Below are 9399 nucleotides of genomic sequence, written 5' to 3'. Positions count from 1 at the left end.
TTTTTTTTTTTTTTTTTTTTGGTATTGCTAAATAGATATTCTATAAATACTTTTATTAAAAATCAATTTATAATAAACTATTTATAATTTATTTTTTCAAAAAACTATGCAAATTCAACCAATAAAAAAATCTTAAAGATCAAATAGGATCTCTAAATAGAAAATTGAGTGTCGTTTTAGCCAACTCATTTTTTGAGTAAAAGCTGTGAACAACTAGTGTTCATTTTATTTATTACTATTATTATTTTTTAATTTTTTTTACCTTTTAAACACTTAAAATCTTCTATAAATATCATAATTGTTTTTTCATTTTACTCACACAATTTCTCTCTTATTTTATTCACAATCATACACTTGTTGTGCTTGATCATTCAAAACCAATGTCTCTTAAAATGATGAATTTGTCATGAAAAAAAAAACTTAACACTAGTAGACTCAGATTTTATAATGTTGGGTGAATTTTGGGTAAAGTTAAAAATGTTTTTCGTGATTTAATGGGTTGTTAAAGTCGTAGTCTTGAATAAATATGTACGAAGTTTCATGATATGAGGTTTAAATGCCTTGAGTTCAATAGAATTTATAACTTCGTTATAAACAACGTATACGAAGACGAGTCGTTTATTGTGGTCATGCATCAATATAAAAACACAAAACACATACCTTTGCTAAAATTGAAGGAATGCCAACAATTAAGTCATTAAAAAAACAACGTTTAAAAAACTAGTTTAAGTTGTTTGTGGTTGTATTTTTATGTTTTTTTTCTATTTTATTTGAAGTTGTGTGTTTTAAATTAATTACCCGTATGACCTGTCGAAGTTTCACGACAGAACCGACCCGACGCTGAATGATGTAAAAGGTGAATTTATGTTATAGCGATATTTAGCCTTAGCGATCTAAACGAAAGTCGTAGAGTTTGTTAAACCGTGAGTGTGCATAAAAAGAACGTCCAAATCTGACTTCGTATGAGGAAGTTATGATTTTTCTAAGTTTCGACTTAGCGGTATGAAGCTCGAATACTCGATTTGAGATCGAGCTATTTTTAGCCGAAACAATCTAAACGAGAATCGAAGATCTTGTTGATAGTAGTGCAATGGTGAAAAGACAGACGAAAACGGACGTCAGATAAAGAAGTTATGAATTTATAACGGAGTTTTCTTGTCCCGACCTACTAAAAATAAATAATAAAAATAAAATCAAAATTAGCCGACAGAGTCTAAACGAAAGTTGTAGAGCGTAGTCTCACCTACGCGTGGATATAAAGAACGTCGAAAAAAGAGTTCGTACGAGGAAGATATGAATTTTTGAAGTTTATTAAATAATTAAAGTATTAAATTTAATTATAAATTTCAATATTATCCAAAGAGGGCGGGGGGGGGGGGGGGGGGGGGGGGTCAGCGACCTTATCCAGGTTACGCCCAGTGTAATTCCGGGTTTCAGTCCCTATAAATAGATTTCGAGTGTAGCCGAGTTTTGGTGCTCCATTCTTCCCTTTCTCTCGCGTTTTTACCTCGTTTTGCGTGCAAGAAATACCCCGAATCCCCGGTATCATTCCCAAGACCCGAAGCAAGTCCCGAATCCCCGAAAATCCTGAGAAGTGAAATTCCCGAGCCGAAGCTCTGCCCACGAGAAGCCAATTTTTGTGAAGATCTTCCAGATCTACCGAAGAATACTACTTCTACAAGCCGTAGTGCTGTCCGATCATCTTCTGATCAAGTGAGTGTATAGTTACTTTCTTCTAACACATAAATATAAAGTGTTAGCTATGAAATACGTGCTATGTGTTATATATTATTTGTCTATTTGAGATGGGCTTTGAATTGATGTTTTTATACGGGTGTCAAATGATTTAAACTGCGTTTGTATTTATATCTACAAAAATGTAGGGTATAACATGGGTAGATGGAATACTTGGTGACGATGCGACTTCGTGCCTATTGAGTAAGCCTTGGTGATGATGCGACTTCATGACTATTTGATAAAACTTGGTGACGATGTGACTTCATGCTTGTTGTGTAAACCTTGGTAACTATGAGATGTAGTGCCTATTGTGTAAACCTTGGTGACTATGAGACGTAGTGCCTATTGTATAAACCTTGGTGATTATGAGACGTAGTACCTATTGTATAAACCTTGGTGACTATGAGACGTAGTGCCAATTGTATAAACCCTGGCGACTATGTGACGTAGTGCCTATTGTATAAACTATGGTAAGAAGTGGAGTTTGTGCCAGTTCCTTAGATAAATCCTTAGGAATGAATGAATGAATGATAGTGGGTTCTTAGGGTAAACCCTTGAGAAAATAAAGGAGATATGAGGATGGGTATTTGGGTTGATTGTTTGATAATTGAATATAATAAATGTATTATTATGGGTTGAAAACCCTATATGCTCACCAGGCTCCCAAGCCTGACCACTCAGTTTTCTTTGCATTACGGGTAATGGCACAAAAGTATAAGTTGGTTGACTTGACGAGAGATTTTGGATTATAGATCGGTAGTTATAAATAACTATTGTAAGGTCTATTTTATATTGTGTATGCTTTTGGTCTGTATCGGAACATGACATCCCGAGATTTTGTTATTTAATGAAAATACATTTCTTTAAAGAAATGCTTTGATAAATTCTTATCACATTTTGTTTTGGGAACAAATTCTGCAACTGTTTTCTATAAACGGTTACTCTGATTTTAAAACAAAGCATAAACAAATTGGTCTTTTCTAGCCGTGAAATTAGGGATGTCACACACGGCGTGGGGAAGATCAACACAGCGTGACAGTGTACTTTTGGTCACGGGTCACTTTTGACTCACCACGATGTGGCAAGTAAGGTCAAGACGTCCCCGCCGCTGACATCTTAAACCCAAATTTTTTGGGTTTGCACCTTATTTAAAGGAATGAGGAGGTTAGGGTTTGCTCACCCTCAGCCTCTACCACCCTCGTTCCTCCAAAAGAAAACCCTAATTTCTTTCCTCTATTGTTCAAGCTTTCTTGGGTGATTTTAAGAGACTCTGAAGGAAGAAACAAGAAGGAGTAAGCCAAGGATCAGCAAGACAACCCTATTTAGTTGGTCATAAAACTCCATTTTCATCTAAGTTGAGTCCAAGACATGGATGTATAAAAATCACTAATATTTAAGTTGGTTTCAGTGTTATAAGCATTTCTGGAGCATTTGAATTTGAGACTTGAGGAATTAAGTGCTTCTTGGTTAAGCTCATGCCATGGTTGTACCTTTTAACCTGTGACTTGAGATCTAGACCTCTTGGTGGGTCTCAGGGGATAAAGGTGGAAACTTTATCTAATTAGACAGTAGAAATGATTAGATATGGACTTTAGAACCTTTGGAATTGGAGGATTCGACTTAACCCATTAAGACATTTTTAACCCAGTGCTCATGGCATGGCCTAGGTTGCCACAGTGTGGCGACTGTGGAAAACGCATATGTTTTTACGTGTAAGGGCAACGACATGGCCAATGGTGGACATGACGTGGAGAGTCAACCTTGACCATTGACTTTGATTTTTGACTTGTGTTGACTTTTAGTCAAATCCCTAGTTTTGGAAGGAAAGTTAAGGGTGTACTTTGTATTGCTGTAGAGGTGGGTTATAGCACCTGTATTCGCGGCAGTAGGAACAACAGCAGTTGATCATCATTTGTTAGTTGAGTTTCTTTACTATACTTCTGGGTCGAATGCACCAATTTCGGCCCACTAGATTATGTTGTAGGATAGTAGTGATCTTTGTGACAGTTACTCATAAGTTTGTATATGTTTTTTTATCTTTGTGACTCTAGCTAGTATAACTGTATACTTAGTTGTAGGGGTGAAACAGACCAGTATCAGTTGAAAGATACTAAAGGAGTCGGAAGGGACTCAGAAAGTCGGAAGGGACTCAGAGATTCGGAAAGGACTCGGGGGTGAAATAGACTTGTTACATGTTTTAGTATGATATGTATGAATGATGTATAGTATGTGGTATTTGGAGAACTTTTAGATGCATAAATTGCACCTTTTCATAGGTTAATTTCATGTTTATTTATAGCATTGCATTGCATTTTTAGTATAACTTTCATGCATTTTGCATTTAGGGACATTATCAAGGATCTATCGATATTTCACCTAATTTTGTGGATGTTTCAGGTGATTTGAAGATTGGAGCATGCTTAGGATGGTCAAGGGAAGCTCTCAGTGAGTTTCAGAATTTTCTGAGCTAAATTGAAGAAATGAAGAAAATCAGAAAATGGCTATTTTGTACTGCATTACGTGGCCCACGCTTTGGCAAGGCATACATTATGCGACCGTGTTTTGCATGTAATTCAGCACAGGAGGACCATTACACGGCCGTGTAAGGTGATCTGATGGATTTCAAAATTGTAACTTCTAATTTATCTTGGGTGGTTGGCACATTAAGAAATAACTTCAACTTGGGACTTCAAGAGGGAGATTTTGGGAGATTATACCACTACTGAGCACTTTGGAAACACTTTAATTTGCATTTTGTAAGTTGACTTGAAGATCAAAACTTGTTGAATTTGTAGTTTGATTTAGCCATGTATGGCTAACTTCTCTATCATTTTCGATTCCAGATTCTTAAGTGTTTGTTGTTAGATTGTAATTTGCACTTGATTTTATGTTTATCATATAGTAGTCTTTGATTTGGTCTTAAATATGTGTTTGATTGGTTCTCTTTTCACTTGATCAATGAATTAGGGTTCTTATCGATCTAATTAGTCAAATTGTAAAATTTGTATATGTTTTATGATTTGATGTTGGTAACACGCACTTGATTGGTTGTAAATAGATCAAAAATAGTGTAATAAAAGATTAGATGTTCATATTCCCGAGCTTATGAGGAATGTTGGACATTGTTGGTAATTTTTGTAATAACTTAATGTCATTTAATGATTTAATGCAAAAACTTATTTGAATTGAATCAATTAAATGAAGTTTTATTTGAAGAACATACTTTGAATGAAACACCTTTGTTAACTTGGATATTAGAGCTTATTAATATCTAAATTACCAACCTAGTTTGAACATGAATTACAATCATATTATACCTTATAGCCCAACACATGTATAGGAATCCGAATCGGAAATGTATTTCTCTTACTGAATTTTAGTATTAATCTTTTTTGTTTCTGAAGTTTAATTTGAATACAAACATACCCCCCCCCCTCAATTTTAACATTGATTGTATGAGTTGTGAGAATATGGCTAAATAAGAAGTCTCGTATTCCTGTGGACTGACTCTGCTTACTTTATACTATCTTTAGTGTAAGTAGTAGCAATAACTTGTATTTTATTGTTATTATTTTATCCCATTATTTCTTGGTTTGACGATCAAACAGGAACCCATTAAGTTTTGCTGTTACGGTTTAAATTTATGTTTCAGGTACCTCCGATTCGAAAGGGAAAGGCCCGACCTAATCGCAACACATCCACCAGTATTTCCGTATATTTATGATTTTGAGATTGTACTCTGATAACTATTTTCACATTGACATACTTTAGAATGGTTTGATATGAATACTTGATGGATTTTTGGTTGACTTAAAAATGAAATTTTTTTACTTATGATTCTTGGGATGTTTTAAAATCATTCTTACTTATTGATTCTGACACAAGCCAATTTTCATCAATATTAAATTTTTTTCCTTCCATATTAGTAAAAGTTGAACGTACTTGAATAATATTGTTGTCAAAAGATGCTTCTTCATCATCTTCATCTCCAATTCCATCTTCAAATATTTCATTTAATTCAACTACATTGTATATATTCATCACATTAGTCACAACATCTTAAGAGATTAGAGAAAAATCATCACTGTCAATCATGTGTATAATAGAATTGATCTACAAAACAAACAAAAACAAGCAAAAAATAATCAAAAAATGATCATACCAATATGTTATAACATGAAAAAAGAAACACTTGAATAGAAAAATTGGCACTTGATCATCTGAATATGTAACTCCATAGCGGCAACCTCTAACTCCCATTTAAAACAACATCACTTCAATAAAAAAAAGTACAAAAAAATAAAAATCTAAAACAACAGGCAGCATTGGGGGGACTATGCATGTGTAAAAATGTGAAGATTCGCATATGCAAGAATGATTAGAAGCAAAATAACCAATTTTTACAGCAACCCACAACAAAAGAATGCATATCGAGGTTGGAAAATGCAAAAATATTACTAAAGAATAATCATTACACTGCTTTTTTTACGTATCAAGAAGAATCAGAACACAAGTTGTGATAAAATCAGAAACGAGAAGAGCTTTGCATACCTTTAACGGTGTTGGAGTTGAATTGTCGACGGGTGGAGGATGTCGCATGTGGCCAATGACAGGTAGAGGAGGTCGCAGGTGGCCGACGATGGGGGGATGAGGCCGCAGGTGGCCGACGATGGGCGGAAGCGCCACATGCGGAGGAGTGACGACAGTGGAGCCTTAGTTTTCTTTTTCGTTTTTTTTTTCGATTTTTCGATGTTTCGTTCCAATGGGTAGCGACAAACCTGCCTTTTAAAAAAAATCCCAATAATATTAGTTTTAAATTTAAAACAGTACTAATATGGTAAATTGTTTTGAAAGAACACTAAAATGGGATATCAATTAAAATGATTTGATTTTTTCCCTTTCAATAGGAAAATTCTTTATATTATATTTTCTTAATATATTTTTATCCACCAATATTTATTAAAAATATGTTTCTTAATTTAGAGAATCATGTAATATAATTATAAAACAAAATATTTGTTATAAATACTCAATGTTCTAAATGGCGTGAGGCGTGGCGTGGCGGCAAGACCAAAGCTCAAGCTTAATGAGCCATGGCGAGCCATACCTTTTTCAAGGCGTGATGTAAGACGGTGATTTTGTATTAATTTATAATTATTTTCACATAAATATAAATTTGTATTAACTATAACTACTTTTTAGAAGTGTTATATCAATAACTAATAACAAAAAGTTAACAAAAAACACAATAGTTGTATCCCAAATTAGAAAAGACATAACAAAAAGCAAAAAAGGGTCTCGAACGAAAAAAACACGTGTCATAGCACGCCATAACACGCCATGCACGCTATTGTTGGATTAGTGTCTAAGTCCATAACTATTTTGGTATGTACTTGACCCGATGGTGCATGGTCATTTTGGGTTGCCTTCACCAAAGCAACTTGATTGGAGAAATAAATAAAGAGAGAGAGGTTATTATGATTTATTAATATGTTATAAGAATAATATATTAAAGGAGAAATCATATTTGTTTAATTAATATTGTTCAATAATTAATTAGGAATTAATTTTGTGATCAAGTGTAATTAATTAAACTAGAGGGGCTTATTTGTAATTATGTGATAGTTACAAAATAAGGTAAGGGTTATCTTAAATATAGGGTGAACGAATTTAAGGAGATAATGCCTTAGAATTCGACTAGGATAAGGGTTTCTAAGACTTATCTTATGGTTACTTGGTGGGCAAGCAACTAGATAAGGATAAGGACTAAAACCCTAATCTTTACACCTATATAAACCCCCAAAGGCTCATGAATTCGTCTAAGCCTTCCCAAGAAGTCCTAAGGACGAATTCCTACCTCTCTCCTCTGTCTTTATACCTTCTCCATTTGCTCTTGGTGTTTGTAAGCCATTAGAGGAGTGACACTTGTGACTCTAAGCCTTCCAAAGTCAATTCAAGGAGAAATTAGGATTGTTATTGCCAGATAACAATCAAGGTAATATCTTAAACCTAATTATATGTTAATATCGATTTCCATATGCTAGAATTAGGGTTTATAGTCTTGGATTCAAAGCATGTACAATAGAGAAACCTAGATCCAAGCATTAGGGTTTGTATGAGCACATAGGATGTCTTATGACCAAAACCCATCAGTGGTATCAGAGCCTAGGATGGTTTCAATTGTATTGATGCATTGTATATTTGAAAAATTCGATTTTTGGTGTTCTAGAGGCTGGACTCGCCGAGTCCAGGGTGACTCGATGAGTCCAAGCTTGACTTGACGAGTCAACTCGTCAGATAGTGCTTATCTCGGGATTTCTTGCTGTTTTTGCATATGGATAGTTACCTTATCATGTTAGATCAATATTAATCCGATTATATGATATATTTGACTATATTTTTGATCTAAATGAAGATATTTATCAATTAATAAGATAATTGTTTCCTTATAAGATAATTGATTAATTATTTTGAGTAAATTGATAAATTGTTTTGCAAGAAATCATTAAATAAATCAAATATGGATAATTATGTGATTAAATGTTAATTTAAAATTATTTGTTATTTGATCCTTGTTTTTATGAAAAGTTTCATATTTTCCCCTTTAGGTTTTATAGTTTAAATTTGAACCTAAAAGTTTTGAAGTTTTGAAATTTAAATAGTTAAAACCCTAATGTTTTGAAAAAAGGTTTCAAAACTTGCCCTCAAGTTTTGGAATTTAAAAGTTGATTAAAAGTTGATTAGGAATGTTAAATTCTAAAACCCTAGTATTTTTTTGAAAAGTTCAAATCACTCCCTTGTGGTTTTATTAATTGATTAAGGTGTATAATTAAAAGAGATTTAATAAATCCATAAAAGTTTAGGTTTACAATTTAATTGAATTAAAAGTATAATTGATAAATTCGATCACCTAATATTTTAAAAGTGTAAAATGCACCCTATACTATATATAACATTAAAAGTCTAACATTATATATATGTATGAGTAAAAGTCAGTCTTACCGTTAGTAGGCCCCATTCACGAAGCTGGTCTATAAGGGGTGTTTAAGGAAATTGCCTAAAATATGGCGATTGAATGGGTATCCACTCTTACCCACCGCACTCTTGACTAGTGGAGGGTCGTTAGCCGAACGGGTAGGATAGGACGAAACCTTCTATTATAAGTATATTGAAATACAAAGTAACTAAATGTTTTGCAAATTCCCAATCTTAGTTACTTAGGCAAAAGTGAATTGATGCAATTCCATGAAATTACACTTTGTGCCCTTGCGAAGACGTTAGTGGAGCGTGTGTGGTTTACCGACACACTAAATGGTTCTAAGCAAAGGTAGCAAAGGGTGACTCAATGTTTGTCATAGTTCGGTGGAGCGTGTGTGGTTTACCGGCACATCGAATAGGTGACTGTAACATGTGAGGGAACCATGTAACTTTGCATGGTTATTCACACCCGCTTTGTGATCCTCGGCATCCCAGTCACAAACAAGAGGGGCATATCGAGATTTAAACATGCCATTGAAATGTTCAATGAATCTCAAAGGATCTAGGAGTTTTCATAGATTTAAAACTTAAATTTCTTTTTCGTTTTTCATAGTGGAAATTAGTGAATCGTCATTCACTTACCTTCAAATATTCTGCAACTAGATTACAGCATCCCTTTTCTAG

The sequence above is a fragment of the Lactuca saligna genome, chromosome 4 (genome assembly GCF_052625555.1).
Source record: "Lactuca saligna cultivar CGN05327 chromosome 4, ASM5262555v1, whole genome shotgun sequence".
NCBI lineage: Eukaryota > Viridiplantae > Streptophyta > Magnoliopsida > Asterales > Asteraceae > Lactuca > Lactuca saligna.
The sequence above is the reverse complement of the archived record's forward strand: the minus strand, read 5'-3'. Positions refer to the sequence as shown.